The following is a 17,798-nucleotide window of genomic DNA, read 5'->3' on the forward strand; positions in this document are numbered from 1 at the left end:
TCTTGTGGTTCGCAGGCCCGCGCTCAATCCACTGAGCTACACCAGCCAGGTCAGGTCTGATTTTTTACTTTTCACTTGAAGAAGGATCTCTTTTAGTGTTAAAACATCTTTAGTTTTAACTTAGCCAACATTTAAATATTAAAAGGTCTTAAATGCTTTATGTATTTCAGGTAGGAACCATTCCCTGCAGTGGTTGTCATTACTGTACATAGATCACTATTTCTTCACCAGAAACATTTGCTCACAGACCTAGCGTAAGCCTGGCCCCAAAGGAGGGAATGGAACAACTTTAAATGGGATGCCTCTCAGTGCTCTGTCCTTTTGGGAGTGTTACCTTTCTCATCCTTGTCTTCTTTCTAAGCTCCAAAGACCTTCCTTTTGCCTGTGACCTATGCAGCCCAGATGCCTCATTTCTTCTACCTCTGTAACTTTCTAAATAAACATTCTCTTACAACTTGAAAATAAATAAATGGGATGCCTCTTTCTTCAGATGGTTGTCTGTTCCTTTGGACATTGGAAACCACAACTCGGGTACCTGGAGCCTGGTCCTCAGCACAGGTTTGTGGATAGGTTCCTTTTCCCATCTCCATAATTTATGGCATCATTAGAAATGACCCAGTCCAAGTAACAACACGGTGAAATTTCGGTGCATTCTCAGCTCATGCTGCTTTATTGCCAAAATATACATATACAGAGGTGCAGAGTTTCCAACTCTTAAAACAGTTCCTTTTTACATCAAAGAATAAAATCTTTTTCTAAAATCCCAAAGATGCATAGATTTAAAAGCAAGCTGCCTTTTGTAATACTTTAACATTCAATGAAATTCTTTTAACATTATCATCTATACCAGTGGTGCAAGGGAGAAGATGCAGAACAGCAAGTAAAAACAAGCGGCAACTGTACTCAACAGGACAGTACATAAAATTCTATGTGAAGGGTACTCTAATGGGAATCTTTTAAATTACAAGTGATGAGTAATTTTAGGGTAAGCCCTAAAGTGATTACTGTTGTTTAAGGACTGATAATGTATTGCCAGAATATCTTTCTTATCCCTGGGAGAAAAATAGATTTCAGTCAGTGGCATGGCAAACCATCACAACAGGACACAAAATCTTCTTAAGACTCTTAGTAACCCTAAAATATCTATTTTGAATTAAAAGGAAGCTTAGGTAATATGGGCTCATGGAGAAACCTGTGATGCCTGTTTTCCCAGTAACTTTTAATATGCCTTAGTGAAATGGGAAAGGAGCTTAGAGAAACTCAGTCCTTAAATCTTCACTGATTTCACTGGTTGACAGGCATGTTACTAATGCATGGCGAAGAGAAGATTTAAACATGGGATATGACATCTCACTTCTTGTATTTGAGTGGAGACCAGATACTGCAATGATGTTAAACTTACATATCCTCAAAAGGTATTTGGAGTGAAATCCCATAGCCAAATGTCTAGTCTAATCCTGTTTAGGCCTCTTTCAGATATAATTAATCCATTTACATTATGTATCCATCATTTACAAGGATTATTCCAAAGTTAGAAATCATCTAAAAAATGTTAAGCTACCACAATAAACAAATATGAAAACTTGCTCCTGTTTGGTTGGTATCAAAAGCTTTAGGCAAGAAATGCCATCTGACCGAAGTATCAAGAATAAAACTCTGGCTATTTTTTTTAAAAAAAGTGTTAATGTAATACAGTAACAAAAGAGAAACTAACCCACAGGTATGTTAATATTTTCAGGACTATTGCCACAAAATGGAGCAGTTTCTTTTCTGCAGGGATCCTTCTTGGATACCATACCAGTACCATCCAGAAAGTAGCCTAGTTATCTGAAAATCCTGAAACATGAAATATGTGCACATTGCCTCTATTCACTTCCAAGATTCTAGTTATGAGATGCAAATTTGAGCCACATAAACTTTATCAAACCCCTATCTAATTCTTTTACATACTCCACACTTATATTCCCTACTTTCCTACCCTTTCTGAAACTCTGCACCCAATTACTATAGCCATAGCTGTATTTATTCCACATGCTTAGTTTGTGCCTTTTATATTGTTTTTAAACATGCTTGGGGACTAATGGAAACAGGCAAGAGGTTAGAGGGTGATGAGCACTGTTATGCTCTATTCCTGACTGAATGTCTTACAGTTGCTCCTGTTTATCATCTAGCTCCCATTTCCAATGGAAGTTAAAATCATCTTTAATTAGAAAAGGAAATCTAATGATCCAAACAATAAATTCAAGCTACTGGTTTAAGTCTATTGCTTCATTATTAATAAATGCATATATATATATATAATTACTAGTAGCCACGTAATACTGGACGTTTTGAACCAACCATGCATTAGAATATCAGCACTCTAAAATCAGAGTTGTAGGCCTGCTACTATTTCTTGCACTTTCATCCAGACCCAGTTTTAATAAACATGCAAAGTAAATCCCTTGATTCGGAGGAATTAGAAACAAGGATACATGCAAAGTTCCAATAAAAAATGGGGGTTAATAAAGCAATTGCTTAGAAATGCAAGCAGGTGCTCCATATCCATCACAATGCTGCTTCAGAATAGAGGTACAAAAGTCACACACAAAATTTAAAATTAGGACCACTACTCAGTTATAAAAGGTTTAATTTAATTGCAAATCCTGGTCCTTCTGGATAGAGAATGATGTAAAAACTCTGGGAAAAGAGAGAATTGAGAGATGCACAGTCTTCTGGAGCAGTAAGTTTCTTGGCCTTTTGACTGCTGTAGCATAGAGGAGCATAAGTGGTGTAGGGATGGTAAAGGTGCTCTTAGAGTGGTTTCTTCTTTAATTCATATTAAGAGCATTACCTGCCCAGCTCCCGGGGGAAAGGAGTTTATGAACAGCAGAGCTAATACAATGTAAACGCAAAAATCAATGCCCTGAAATTTAGCATAGCCCTCTGGTTTTGAAAACGGTTGGTCAAGGGATCCTTCCAAATATGGTATGATTAATAGCCAAGCAATGTTCTGAATAAACTAGAAGTAATTTGCTTGCACCAGCAGCACCATGATAATGTAAACTCCTGGAGAACAAGGGTCTCTTCATATTTTGCATATCAAAGGTACACAAAGAGTAAACATGAGACGACAATGAAAAGTAATTAATTGTATACTTTGAAACTACAAAAACTTGTAGCACATTTTAGCATTTGAAACCACTGATGTGGCTGTTAAGGGTAAGTTTTAATTGTTCTAAGAAACTAAACTGTTGACATCACAGTAATACTGGTGTCCTCATGATCATGCGGATGTATGAATATTGCTTGGTTATTCCAATGTCCTTAACACCAACTGATGGCGTGGGACATTTAAAGAGGAGCTATAATCAATTTACTATAGCCTCCCTATCCTTTGGAGTTGCCATATAAGAATTAAATATTCAAGAGGCACTATTTTCTTAGATCTTCTCCATTTACCTTTTAGTTTTTTTCTTCCCCTGGAAAAACCAGGGAACAGAGACCAAGTCTTCTCAGGGACGTCCTTCAAGGTGCTAAATGGCCAAGATGACATGAGGTAAAAGGGAGTAAGAAGCCACCCTCATTCCACTATTACATCCTGATGTGAGTTCTAAGCTTGTTCAGATCAAGAAACTAGTTTGCTGGGTTCTCATTAAAATAAGTAGTTACAGGCCACAGGCCTAGCACATCTATATTAGACAAGGTTTAAAAAACAAACATACTGTCTTTGGCTATTCCCTTCAATCCTTTTGTTTTACATCTTTAAATCTTAACTCCCCTAAACTAACCATAGGTCAGCTAGTTATCCAAGTTCTTGTTCTTTTTAACCCTAAATACATATACACAATAAACTTTTCCTTTTTAAAAGTGAACCCAGGAAACTAATGGAGAAAGATACGGTGACAAAACAGAAACTACACTATTAGCCAGATGCTTTAAAAAAAAATCATAAGCAAAAGCCCCCACGATGGCTTCAGTGGGATTTCATCAGTAAGTGTACATTTATTTCCAGGTTAAGCACTAGGAAAATTTCATTCAATGGCTCTAACCCTCTGCTCTAGGAAACCAATAGGGTTTTTAACCTTTAACTTACACAAAGTTGCTATTTCTCACTGATATATTCACATACATTCATAGTTTTAAAAGTACCTTTTATACGCTCTTTATCTAGAACATCCTTTTGTGCAACTCTGTTAACCACAGAGCATCACAAACTCTAGTGATACTTACTCTACTATACAATCTTGCTAATGAAGCTTACTACACATGCCAAAACTGTTATTGCTACTAAAATTCTACTTCTCAAAAAGTATCAGTTCATTTTATGGCTTTTTTTTTTTTGCAATAGGGAATACCCTTTGCTATATATACTGTGCTATTTTGCATTCATTACCTTTTCAGAGGTATTTTAAAAAAATATTTAAATGCTTTTCAGAAATGGATTCTCAACAGGCACTAAACTACTTGAGCCAAAAGTACAACTACTTAAAGTACACTATGAGTTGAAACCTGGGTCCCTGGAGATCTGCTACAGAAGAGTCTATTTGTCCAAGTCTGCTTCTACACACAAGCCACACCGCGTTAAAATAGTTTTGCATTTCTTATCATGCTTGACTGCAGGACCTGTGTCAATAAATCCTGGACTCTTCCTAATACTGAGATTTAAAAATCACCCCAGAAAACTGCCACTTCCCAGTTCTCAAGGCAGCTTTTAGAGGTAGGAATTTCTTTTCTACAGTAAGCTATCTTATGCTTTCAGAACAAAATAACTTTTATGTCTGCGAGGAAAGTAGAAAAGTGAAAGCCATCTCAGGCAGCTATGACCAACCAAAAGTTACTACATGGCAACCTACATAGGCTCAGTTGGCTGCATTTCCAATTCCATGAAAAGGTCTGGAATTCCAACAATACACAATTTAGCAAATGTGGAAATGAGAAAAGCACATGACAAATTAATGCAGGACACTCTGAACTACTGACACATGGCATGCTGCAGACAGAAAGGGTAAATGACCTGCAGATTAGAAAAGCACTCATTTAAGCAACTAACAGAGCATCTCAGTAAGACGTGCGATATAATTTGATGCAAAAGGAGTAGGGAAAATAATAAACGTAAAAGACATAAAATTGTGAAAACAGCATAAGAACAATCTCACCTCAATCTGAGCAAAGCGGAATCATGAAATGGGGCCACGTTTTGATGTGAGGTTTCATAAGACACAACGGCAGCTGGTTTCCAGCTACCTCATGGAAAACTTAAATATCCTCAAACACAGTATTTCACATTGTGATTCCACATTACTATTTATAAATGAGTCTTTTTGGCCTATTCTCTCCCCAGGGAGAATATCATGGGTACAGAAACTTATGAAAAAAGTCTAAATTTTCCACTTTTTACACTACTGGTTATTATAATTCATCCTGAAGTTTAAATTATTACTAGGTTCATGCACTAACTCCTAACATGGCACTACAATATGCTACCAAGCACTAATGCTTACAAAACTATACACATCTCAAAATGGAAGACATTGGTGATTTTGTTGTTCTGAAACAACTTGTAACATTTGTCCACAAGTATTAAAATATACATATATATATTTCTATTGCACATATCCCGTTTTTAACTTAAAAAACAAACAAAAAAGCCCCCCAAAACCTGCCAGCTAACATGGATGAACAAAGGAGAGGAAGTAGGCACAACTATAGCTTGAGGCATAGTCCTGTCTAAAATTACTTTTGCCATAAGAAGGGGACCAAAATAGACCAGGAAAAAAATGTCCATATAAGTATACGCTGGACAAGTGGAATATACTCACTTTGTTAAATGCCATTTGCTAACAAGATGCAGAAACAACTTGAAAGAACATTAAACAGTGGTTCTCTTAGCTATGAAATGAAAAAATGTAAAGCAACCGGAGAAGCCGAGTCTGATAACCTATTCAAACAAGTGGGCCAGGGATGGTTTCACTATGCTCATAGTACAGGGCCCCTATTTCCTGCCAAATGGTCCTACCCAGAAAGTTGCCAAAAGGACAGGAGGAAGATAGGTAACAAACAACTAAAGATAGGACTTTTCTATGTGATAGTCTCATTATACCAGTGGAACCCATGTACGTAAATTCTATTGTCTTAATGATTCTAAAATACTAAAATATCTGGAAGTGGCTGGGAGTTTGAGAAAAAAATTGTTACCTTTACCCAAAGTTACTTCTATGCTTTACCACTCAGTAATAGCCCTCAATTAGAGAAAATGACATTTTATCTATTTATTTTTACTACAAAGCTTTCTTATGCCATTTCAAATTGGGTTGACCAATTAAACTAATCAAGAGTGCTCAACATCTCCACTTTTTGGCCAGTTCTATCACTCTCAAATTTTGGTAAATCTGCCCCTAAGCAAACATTTCCTAAATCACAGAGATAATCTAAGATGATTTGTTCTTAATCTCAACTAGGAAGCTTTAAATTCTTTCTCCAATCACAAAGACTCATAAAGAGGTCATTCTTCTTATGCAGAGATTTAACAATGCACACACTATCTTCTGTTGATTCTGAAGGAAGAAGAGCCCTACAGTATAGTCTTTCCTCTACAGCATAAGTTTTAAGGGAAAGTAAGACCCATACTTCTTATTGGGACTATTTTTCTTGTTTCAGGTTTTTTTCAGACCTGAATTTCTTGTACAGTGAACCAATGACCAGTTCAGGCACATTGCGTCTGAGGCCCATTCTCTAATGAGAATGAGGAAAGTTACCCAAGTCCCAGCCTTTTCAGCCTGACTCTACAGCTGTCATCTAGAAAAAGAAATCAAACATCCAAGTACTGGTCTTGGATCAAATGAAAAAGTTATTTATGCTTTTACAAAAAACAGCTATAGGATGTAAAACGCCATCAAGTCAGGTGGAACTGTAAGTCATTTTTGCTTCCTTTTCATAGGAGAGGGGAGTCATATGGCAAGTTTTCTCATTTTGCCCCATTCCTCCATGCCCAAAGTTGAATGCAGGTTATACTGTAGGGTCCATGCCATCTTCTGAATGGAAAAACAACTTACGCCACTTATCTTCCAGCTTAGCAGCATGGAAAAAGTCTTAAGTGCTATGTAAGATTCCACAAAGAAGAATGGTAATATAACAGCAGTTTCTCATCCTAGGGAGGTAAACAGGGTTCCATCATTGGACTCAAAACTTTTGTTTCCTTTTACCAAACTTTCACCAACCCCAAGCATGCATTCATAGGGTTAGCATCTGCACAATATGGACCTTCCTTAGAAGAACAGATATAAACACTTTAAAATACCAAATGTCCAAAGACCTCTGAGAAAGAACAGCTTCATCTAGGGGAAAAATTGCTCTTCTCATCCAAAAATGTGGATTTACATGTTAAAATATGTATTTATACAGAGATGGTTTTGATTTATTCAGACATGAAATTAGCTTTTTGATATTTTGTTTTTCTGCTTCTTTATCACATCAAAGGTTTAACTACAATACTGGACCTCTGTTCTTAGCCAGTTAATTTATGTCACAGGATGAGCCAGAAGATATATGCATTTAGCATCTCTTTCATTTCCAATTACAACATGTTTGTAATTTACTCCTGTAGTTGCAGCTGTGCTTATGATAGTGCTAAAACTGGAAGACATTAAAAAACAACAACAAAAACCTTGGTACTTGCGATTTATATAGTCTTCTTGCTGGGAAAAAAAGGTAGAAAGTTCACAAAGACCACTATCTAAGCACCTGTTTCAAATTAACATCACTCTTCAGCTTGTGAAATAATTTCTTTACAATTAAGAAAACGGCAGAAGAAACAGGTCAGTTGCTTCTTTCTTCCTGAAGAAGTTGGCAGAATGACTGCATACCAGGAGCTTCTCTGTGTTGAATTTCTGACGTGGGGAAAAGAGAAAAGCAGACTTTCCAATCCAAATCATGGAGGTAAAGTGTAGAGAAGAGATATTCGAATTTCAAGATTATGGAAAGTGACTGGATAGAAGAGATAGGATTACCCACTCCAGAAGACAACATAGAAATACCTAGAAATATAAAATAAGTTAAAAAACAGGAAGATTAGAACAGGTACTTCCTGCATGAGCTTACTTTTACAAATAATATTTAACACATAGAAAGAAAACAATGTTTTGGATTACACTTTGTCTAAAAGAAAATGTCCAACCATAATACTAAATTCAGCATTGTTATCAGAAAAGCAAAAGCAGTAGCCAGAAAAACACACATTAAGTATGTTACAAAAAAGTGAGATGTATATAAAAACTTACATGAAGTGAAATATACACCTTAATTTCCTCTTATAGGAATGGAGTAATGTACTCTAAGTTTTTATAGTCATAAAATGATATAAAATATTTGTGTTTAAAAGCAGTGTAGTACTTGCCCTGGCCAGGTGGCTCAGGTGTTTTGAGCATCATCCCATTCATCAAAAGGTTGTGGGTTCAATCCCCAGTTAGGGTGTGTACCCAAGGCAATCAATGGATGTTTCTCTCTCTCTCTAAAATATCAATAAACATATCCTCAGGTGAGGATTAAAATAGACAAATAGATAAAAGCAATACTGTACTCCAAATCTGATGTCTAAATACTCAGTACTCATGCCACATATGAATCATCTTACTTTGGATTATCTTCAACTACACAAGACTAACATTGAACAACTGTAAAGTAAAATAATTTGTACTGTATCATGATCACCAAATACAAGCATTTAAAAACATTAGCAGTTCACTGCGGTTAAACATAGCACTTGTTAAACTGCAAGTATCTACAAAAGTCAATCAGACAAAAAAGAATAAATATTGTATAATCCCACTTTTATGAGATTCCTAGAATAAGCACATTCATAGGGACAAAAAGTGGAATTGGGAGTTATTGATTAATGGGAACTGAGTTTCTGTATGGGATGATGAGGAAGTTCTAGAAACAGATGCTAGTAATGGTTGCAAAATAATGTGAATGTACTTAATGCCAATGAATTGCACATTTAAAAATGGTTAAAATGATAACTTTTATTTACATTATATATATTTTATAATAAAACATTTAAAAATCACTGATGCTATCAACAGCTTAAATTACTATGACTTACAAAAATGGCAAATAGCAATTAGCTAATTAGCCCTTTTTTAGTATGTCATATATATCCAAGAAAAGTTACTTCACTGAACATGAATAACCTCTTCTGGTTGAAGGTGACACAGTAGTGAATCAAAACTTATGAAAGGCAAATGTAAATTAATTTAGAATCAAATCAAGATTAAGAGAATTATGGAATTTGCATTTGTTGCCAAAGCAGCAGTATAAGGGAAAAAAATACAGTCAATCCATAGACAGGCCTTTATAACTGTACCAGGAACAGAGTTATTTCATTACATAAGCTTACTCAGGCTGATTCAAAGCTTGCGTCAGCCACTAGAGTCAGACAGTTGAGTTCTGATGGCAAGATAATTGGCAGTGAGCTGGCCAGACGGCCAGTTAGTTGGAGCACTGGCTGGTGCACCAAACTGTTGCAGGCTGGATTCCCAGTCCGGGGTCATACCTGGGTGGTGGGTTTGATTCCCAGCTGGGGTGTATATGGGAGACAAATGATCCTTGCTTTTCTTTCACACTGATGTCTTCTTTTCTCTTTCTCTTTTCCTCCTCCTCTCTCTCTAGAATCAATAAACATATCCTTGCCTGAGGATTAAAAAAAAAAAAAAAGCTAGTTCTTTCTAGAATATATAACCAAACAAGCACAAAACAAGCCTTAAAAATACATAGATTTTTCTTTTTTTCCTTCAGCAGGACTAATAAAAATGCATACAATCATTATTTTAATATTAGGAAATAATGCTAGAATATCATAAGCTTGTATTTTCTTCAAAATACCCAATTTCAGATATTAGTCATGACTATTCCATTTTCTACACTCTAAACACATACACATGAGGTCTATCCAGAAAGTATCCAGCCATGCGATATGAAATATAGAGACATTTACTGAAGAAGATACAAGACACAAGAAACCATGTACATAGGACAACTTATAGGGGGGTTCAGTCCCCTACAAATAGGCACCTGGGACCTCATACAATCGCCATCAGCTGCCCCATTGTATTTTCCTGAATCTCACTGATGGTCTAAAATCTCTTCTCTTTCAAAGGTGACTTTAGTTTTGGGAAAACCCGACAGTCGCAGGGCACCAAATCTGGGCTGTTAGGGGGGCTGAGTCACCTGGGTGCTTTGATGTTTTGTGAAAAACCTCTCCAGGAGACATGATGCATGAGTGGGTGCATTGTTGTGATAATGCTGCCAGTCACCAGTTGCCCATAGCTGTGGCCTTCTGAATCACGGGAAGTTTCCACAGAGGAATGTGCAAACTTAATGCAAGATTTGATGCAGATTCATTGCTCTGCTTGAAGTTGGTATGAATGCAATGGCCACACAACACACATGCTTACTCAATGGTGTCTACTGCCCCACTGACCAGTACAGTGAAGTCATCATTGTTCATACTTGTGTATTCCAGTCCATTCTCCTTGGCAGCCAGGTTACATCAATGTTGCACAAACCATTTTCGTTATATTAGCAATGGCTGGACTTTTTAGAGACAGACCTCATATGTAACACAAACTGTTGGACCCTTTTGAAAACTGAATAGCTCAATATAAAAGCCAAAGTTCTGACCAAAGATTGACCTACAAGATTCCCCTTAAGACCTACATCACACCCCTTCCACCATTATCTCTTCTGACCCTCAACTCCACACCCCTCCCTGCCTCCATCATGGGTTCCAACCAGTGGACTCCTTGCTCTTCCTCAAATGTCAGGTATGCTCCTACCTTACAGCCTTTGTACTGGATGTCACCTTTTTGAGAAGACTCTTCCCCAGGTATTTGCTTAATTAAGTCCTCTCACCTTTACTCCAATGCTATCTTCTCAACGAGGCCTATTTTGAGTCCCTATTTAGGTTACCCACCGCCCGCCCGCCCCCCCGCNCCCCCCCCCCCCCCCCCCCCCCCCCCCCCCGGCAATCCCACCCACAGACACACTCCCACCATTTCCCTTTACCCTGCTCTACTTTTCCTTTTATCCATTGCACACAATACTATCTAACCTACTACATAAGGTACTTACTATGTTTCTCATTTACTGTCTTGTCTAAAATGTAAGGTCCACCAGGAAGAAACCCATTTTGTTAACTGATGAATCTCAAGAATAGGGTGTGACCCATGGTACGCACTTAATAAAAATTTGTTGAATGAATGAGCATAGCAGGGCTATTAAATACACTGAGCCAACATGAGTTAAAATTTAAATAGACAGAGGCTCTAGAGTTAGGTGAGGAAACTACAATTAGACACTGATCTATAAAACACAAAATATCCCTGTAAGTTGGCAGCTTACTTGGCACTTCTGTGTCTCTGAAGCTGTCTGCTCATTGCTGTTGATTATACAAGTAACTTTCTATTCAGAAAACTTGACTTACTAAATGAATGGAAAGGGAAAACAGGGAATTTCAATGCAGTACTTATCCTAGTCAGATCTGAGTCAAATGACTTCATGTAGCAGTTAGCTTCCAAAATGGTCCCTGGTCACTGCTGCCTCCCAGTAGTCACACTTTTTTATAGTCCCTCTAATAAAGCATCAGGGTTGATCTAAGTGACTACTGTATAATAATGAATTTTCAAATTGTTTACCTTTTTAAAGATTTTGTTTACTTTTAAAAGAAAGGGAAGGGAAGGAGAAAAAGAGAAAACGTTGATGTGTCAATGTACAGAGAAACATCTATCATCAGATGCCTCTCGTATACCCCCAACTGGGGGCCATGCAAGAGGCAACCACATTGATGTTTCTCTCTCTCTTTCTCCCTCCCTTCCCATCTCCAAAAATAAATAAAATCTTAAAAAAAAAAAAAAGAACTGTGTATTAAAAAAAAAAAAAAGAACTGGTGACCTTTCAGTTGCAGGCCAGTGTTCAATTCACTGAGCCACACCCAGCCAGGGTTGAATAATAAATAATTTAACTGGCTTTTGTCCCTGGTAGGGAGACTCTAAATTCCTGTTTACAATAAATGAGCCTGTGGAAATTAGACAACACACCAAAACAACCAATGAGTCAAAGTAATCACAAGGGAAATTAGAAAATATCTTGAGACAAATAAAAACAAAACAAAACCACAACACACCAAAACTTATGGGATGTAGCAAAAGCAGTCCTAAGAGAGAAATTTACAGCTGTAAAGGCTCACATTAAAAAACAAAGAGCTCAAAGCAACAACCTAACTTTACACCTTAACTAGAAAAAGAATAAACTAATTAGAAAGCTATCAAGAAGGAAGGGGAAAAAATTAGAGCAGAGTCAAATAAAACATGAAAACAGAAAGTCAATAAAACCATAAGTTGGTTTGGACAGAGTCATAGGAAGCCATGAATTTGCGGTCAGTTGTTCAGTTGTTCATGTGGCTCGGGAATCCTCCAATATACGACTGGCGTTTAACATGAAGGCAGTCTTATTGGGGACCCTGCTATTTGACTTACTGTATAAAAGTACACTAGTTGGTATTAAAATAGTGACCAACAGAATGAGGAGGAAATGATAGTGAGTGACTTCTGGGCCAAGGTTATGGATAGAGAGCCAATTTCTACTTTGTTGTCCTAGATTGCCTGTTCTGGGAGAAGGCAGATGTTGTATTATGACAACAGTCAAGCAAGCAGGAAGGAGGCTAACATCACAAAGAACTGAGGTTTCCCATCCCCAGCATGAAATTTGCCAGCCCCGAGAATGAGCCACCATGGAATGAGACTGCCAATCCAGACAGTATCTTGACTGAAACCTTATGAGACCTCAAGCCAGAAATGCCCAGCTAAGCTGCTAATTTCTGACCCACACAAATCTGTGAGAAATAACATGTATACTAGTTTTTTTCTTAAGATTTTCTTTCTTTTTGAGAGAGGGGAAGGGAGGGATGGAGAGAGGGAGAGAAACACAAATGTGTGAGAGAAACAAAGATTGGCTGCCTCTCACATGCACCCCAACCAGGGACCAGGCCCACAACCCAAGCTTGTGCCCTGACTAGGAAGCAAACTGGCAACCTTTCACTTTGTGGTATGAACCAACCAACTGAGCCACACCAGTCAGGGATATACTGCTGTTTTGTTTTGGGTTTTTTTTGCAGAGAATAAAGATTTAAAAAACCTTTTTTTAAAAGATTTTAATTCTTTATCTTTAGAGGGTGAGAGAGGAAGAGAAGTATCAGTGTATGGTTGCCTCTCATGTGTCCCCTGCTGGGAACTGGCCTGCAACCCAGGCATGTGCCTTGACTAGGAATCGAACCAGTGACCCTCTGGTTCACAGGCCACCATTCAATCCACTGAGCCATACCAGCCGGGGAGATATACTGTTATTTTAATCCATTAAATTTCAGGTCATTTGTTATGCATCAATACACTATGCTTCCTCTAAGGACTTGGGAGTGAAATACTCCCTTTCTTACTTTGCTATGTAAGCAGTAAATTCAGAACACATTTCACAAAACACAGTGGCTATCACTGTCAGTCTAATTAAGCCTTTTCAGTGTCTTATTAAAAAAAAAATGCTGGGGCCCTGGCCAGGTGACTCAGTTGGTTAGAGTTTCATCCAGAATACCAAATGTTGTGGTTATTTCCAGGTGAGGGCACATACCCAGGTTGTGAGTTTGATCCCTAGTCAAAGCACATAGGGGAAGCAACCAATAGATGTTTCTCTCACTTTCTCTTCCTCTCTAAAAATCAATGAACAGCCCTGGCTGGTGTAGTTCAGTGGACTGAGCACCGGCCTGTGAACCAGAAGATCGTGGTTCGATTCCCAGTCAGGGCACATGCCTGGGTTGTAGTCCAGTTCCCTGCAGGCCAACTCCCAGCAGGGGACGCACGAAAGGCAACCAACTGTACACTGATGTTTCTCTCCCTCTTTCCTTCCCCTCTAAAGATAAATAAATAAATAAATAAACAAATAAATAAAATCTTATTAAAAAATCAATTAACATATCCTTGGATGAGGAATTAGAAAAAAAAAGTGCTGGGCTTGTTTCTGCCCATTCAGATATGAATGGACTCATAGTAATATAAAATTACTGCCTGGCAAAAATTTAACTTCTTAGACATTTATCAAATATTTATTTGATAAATAAATATTTGTTTGGATATTTTAAATTATCCTTTGTTTGGATATTTTAAATTATTTACTTAAAAGGTAACAAATGCACATGACAGGACAAAGTGAAATAAGATATACAGTGTCTCTTGCATATCCTTTTAGAGATATTCTACAGCTACATAAAATCTGTGTAAGTACATTTATTTCCTCCCCCAAAATGAAAGCATACAATACTTAGTTCTGCACCTTGCTTTTCCCTTTAATATATATGAGATCATTCTATTTCCAGAATTAAAGCTACCATGTAAGTACTTCTCACAAGCACCTACATTTATTTATATCATTTCCCTATGGATATGTAAATTGCTAGCAATATTGTGCTATGCCCAATGTCAAGTTTCTATTACTGTTGACCTTGAGGTTCTAAATCTAAGCAATAAAGCTTCTCCTGTAAATCATATGATAAAGATTCTATCACTTAAAGGACATCTTGCCCAGTTTTTATTTCTTTTATGAATATTGAAATATATAGTGGAAGTTTTAATTTTTTTTAAAATCCTTACCAGAGGACAAGCTTATTGATTTTACGGAAGGGGAAAGGTGGGGGGAAGGAGAGAGAGAGAAGAAACATCAATTGGTTGCTTCTCCTAACTGCTCTGACCAGGGTCCAAACCTGCATGTGCCCTGCCTGGGAATCAAACCTGTGACCTTTTGATTTACAGGACAATGCTACAACCAACTGAGCCAACCAGGGCTATAGTTGGGAGTTTTTTACTTACCCTTTCCCCATTTTTTAAATACATGTAACATAAAATTTATCATGCCCTAGCCAGGTAGCTCAGTTAGTTAAGAGTGTTGTTCTTGTAAGTTAAGGCTGTGGGTTCAATTCCCAGTCATGGCACAACAAGAATCAACCAATGAATACAAAACTAAGTGGAATAACAAATTGATGTTTCTCTCTTTCCCTTCCTCTCTCTGTCCCTAAAGTAAAAAAATTAAAAAAAAAACTTTTTAAATTTATCATTTTAACCATTACTGTTGTACCTCAGTGGGTTTGGGCAAATGGTTAAGTCTTTCTTTTCTTTTTTATACTTAACACATTGCTATTGCTGAAAATAAAAGATTAAGCTTACATATTATTTATATGTAATATAAATAATTTAAATGTAAGCTTAAGCTTAATTTATATTTATTAAGCTTCAATTATTTATAGTTACTTTGAACGTTCATTTTCTGTTTTAGCTAATGGTTTATCGTTCCTCTTCTATCTAGCTATTTTCAAGCTGCTTAAAGAGTATTTGGAAGCATTAGCAACTATTACTCACTTGCCAAATCCTGAGTTCAGAATTTTTTTCTTTTCCAGATGAATATAAAAGCACCTAAAAGTCAAGGAAAATGTTCTTCCTGTGATAAGGAAAAATAAAAAGAACATTATAGTAAGGATACAGCTCCCACTGGCGCTATTTGCATTCTTGTGCAAAATTATTCAAATAAATCAAGCTTTTCTAAAAAAATCACTATCAAAAACTATTCAAAAGAAACAATCGGGAGTTACTGTCTACCTGCACTGGTATTAATTTTGTAGAGATGTCAAAACTCTTAGACCAGTGTTTCTCAAGTTTTTATGGTACACTATCCCACTTGAGATGATGCTACGACTCTCTTCTCCCCACAAAAGACCTTTGCTTTAGTACAGATGACCACTCCCCTCTGTAAGGCAGGGAGGAAGAATGCTCTTCCTTTCCTCTACCCGGTTTCTTCTTTCTTCTCCCAAATGAAATGAAAAACCTACTCCTGACAAAATCAACAGAAAGATCGCATTTAAAAGTCCTTTACCTGATATTTTCAGCTCTGCTCAATCCAGGGCGAGCAAACAGCGTATCAGAAACATTTATTTGTATTATGACATATCATTTGAACTGGACCCAACTGACGTGCTGTTTTAAACAGGCTTCACCAATCCAGAAACCTGAAAACAGGAACCGGTTCCAGAATTTAACGACCCATATTACAAAGAAAGATACCTCATAATGTTCAACAAAAAACGAATACAAATGCCTGACAGTATTATACTTTGCAACCCCACTACATTACACAAATGACGTTCTAATAATTCCCAAAACTCTCAATTCTCTCTATAAAGAAATGAATAAGTAAAAACTGGATACTGACTCTGGCTCTGGAAAACGAGAATTCTACCGAGACCCAGAGAAAGCGGAGATTAACGCCCTTTAGGGAATTATGAGGTCATACAAGGACAAAGCTGCTTACTGAGCTCTTTAGAGTTTGAAGTGGGATGGGAACGAACGGATGTAGCAAAGGTAGCCAGGGGACATGCACCATGTCCCCTGGCTACAAAACTACAAAACACAGACTCAAATTAAATCCCCAGATCCTGGGGATCTCTGAATTTGGAACAAAAAAATCCTACGGGCAACCTGTTAGACCAAATCTCAAGGTCGACGGACCAAGGACACAAAATACTCCTAACCATAACAGGCCTGGGTCGATACCGGAGCCTAAGGCAACACAGTGACAATGAAGCCGCGAAGCGAGGAGTATATATTCTCCAAAAGATAAACCAACGGGGGACGCAGAGGCTGCCAGACACACACCCGCGGGGGCGCAACCACCAGGGAACACCCGGCAGTCAGACATGGTACTGAGGTCAGTCAGTGGCCCGGCGAGGACGGAGTGGTGATAACACACACCCGGGAAGGCGGGTGCGGCCACCCTGGCGCAGCTCGGGAGGAAACCCACGCCGGGCCGAAGCCCGAGCCAGCTGCAGGCGGGCTCCACCGCAGGGGTGGACTGCGCCAATTCCTGGCTGTCCTCTCGTCGCGGGCCTTCTCAGCTTACCTCGCATGAGCCAGCAGAAGCAGTGGACCACCCGGGACCGGCCTACCCCGGCCCAAAGGCCGGATCGCAGCGGAGCGCCTCACTCCGCCATCTTTGCTCCTTCACAAGTCCGCCAACCTTGTGGTGGCCGTTTCCACAAGCCCCGCCTCTGCCGCCGCGTACTGATTGGATAACAACTTGTGCGGGCGTACTCTCCTTCCGTTGTAGGTTGGTTGGAATGCACGTCAATCAACAGTGTTAGCTACATTCTTTCCGTCCCTCGTTTGTTGGATTGGGTCCCAGGGTTGAGGTAACAGGAAAACTGCTTTTGTAATTCGTTTGTTAAGAATGTAAAATTATTTCCGCATAGAGACAGTGTCACTTTGTGGTAGTTTGGCTAGGCCGCACGACTATTATAAAACACCATTAGGCTTAACAATAATACTAATTATTTCATACTCAGGTCCTGGAGGTTTTAATTCTGGGCATAACGACCTAGGCAAACAGCAATTAAATAATTTAATTGCTCCGGTTTTTCTCTTAACTTTGACCTATTTCGACTCTTAAAGGACCGAAATGTTGGGCTGCTGTTTACAGCTGTGCAAAATTTGTCACTCTTCTTTGAGGGCCCTTCGGCCCAGTTCCAGCTTCTGCAAGCGGCTCTGTGTTGGTTGGTCTAGGTCCTCAAACACCACTAACTTTGTCATTTGGGCCACTCCCTAGAGTACAGATTGCCTAGGCTACAACTCCTCGAGATCCAATTCTTAAGTCTTTGGATGAGATCAAGCCATCTTATTTTAACAGAAACATATGATAAAAGGTTCTAAGGGAAACCTACAGCTAATGTACTC

The 17,798-nt window shown here is 38.3% G+C and overlaps 1 long non-coding RNA gene across 3 annotated transcripts; it reads right to left on the minus strand.

The window, feature by feature from the left end:
- Nucleotides 1–742: 742 nt before the first annotated feature.
- LOC118993563 (uncharacterized) lies at nt 743–17,086 on the minus strand. 3 transcript variants are annotated; one of them, XR_005067883.1, is made up of 6 exons: nt 16,969–17,086; nt 15,946–16,078; nt 15,435–15,513; nt 11,380–11,460; nt 9,533–9,640; nt 743–8,015 (listed from the first exon to the last, which is right to left on the minus strand). It is a non-coding gene; the product is annotated as an uncharacterized LOC118993563 (long non-coding RNA). The 3 variants fall into 3 exon arrangements; XR_005067882.1 differs by lacking the exon at nt 11,380–11,460 and having other exon boundaries at nt 16,969–17,084; XR_005067881.1 differs by lacking the exon at nt 11,380–11,460 and having other exon boundaries at nt 9,533–9,644; nt 16,969–17,083.
- Nucleotides 17,087–17,798: the final 712 nt, after the last annotated feature.

Source organism: Sturnira hondurensis, unplaced genomic scaffold (assembly GCF_014824575.4).
Source record: "Sturnira hondurensis isolate 20B ecotype Veracruz unplaced genomic scaffold, ASM1482457v3 Scaffold0008782, whole genome shotgun sequence".
Lineage (NCBI taxonomy): Eukaryota > Metazoa > Chordata > Mammalia > Chiroptera > Phyllostomidae > Sturnira > Sturnira hondurensis.